Source organism: Octopus bimaculoides, chromosome 7 (genome assembly GCF_001194135.2).
Source record: "Octopus bimaculoides isolate UCB-OBI-ISO-001 chromosome 7, ASM119413v2, whole genome shotgun sequence".
Classification (NCBI taxonomy): Eukaryota; Metazoa; Mollusca; class Cephalopoda; order Octopoda; family Octopodidae; genus Octopus; species Octopus bimaculoides.
This window is the reverse complement of record NC_068987.1, coordinates 77,616,775-77,617,019: the sequence shown is the minus strand read 5'-3', so window position 1 is coordinate 77,617,019 and position 245 is coordinate 77,616,775.

Here is a 245-nt window from a genome sequence, read left to right as displayed (position 1 = left end):
TGTGTGTGTGTGTGTATTTATGTGTGTGTGTTTGTGTCTGTGTCTGTCTCACCACCATTGCTTGACAACTGATGTTGATGCCTTTACGTCCCCATAATTAGCGGTTCGGCAAAAGAGACTGATAAAATAAGCACCCGGCTTACAAAGAATAAGCCCAGAGGTTAATTTCTTTTACTAAAGGTGGTGTTCCAGCATGGTCACAGTCAAATGTCTGAAACAAGTAAAGGAGTAAAAGTTATATATAT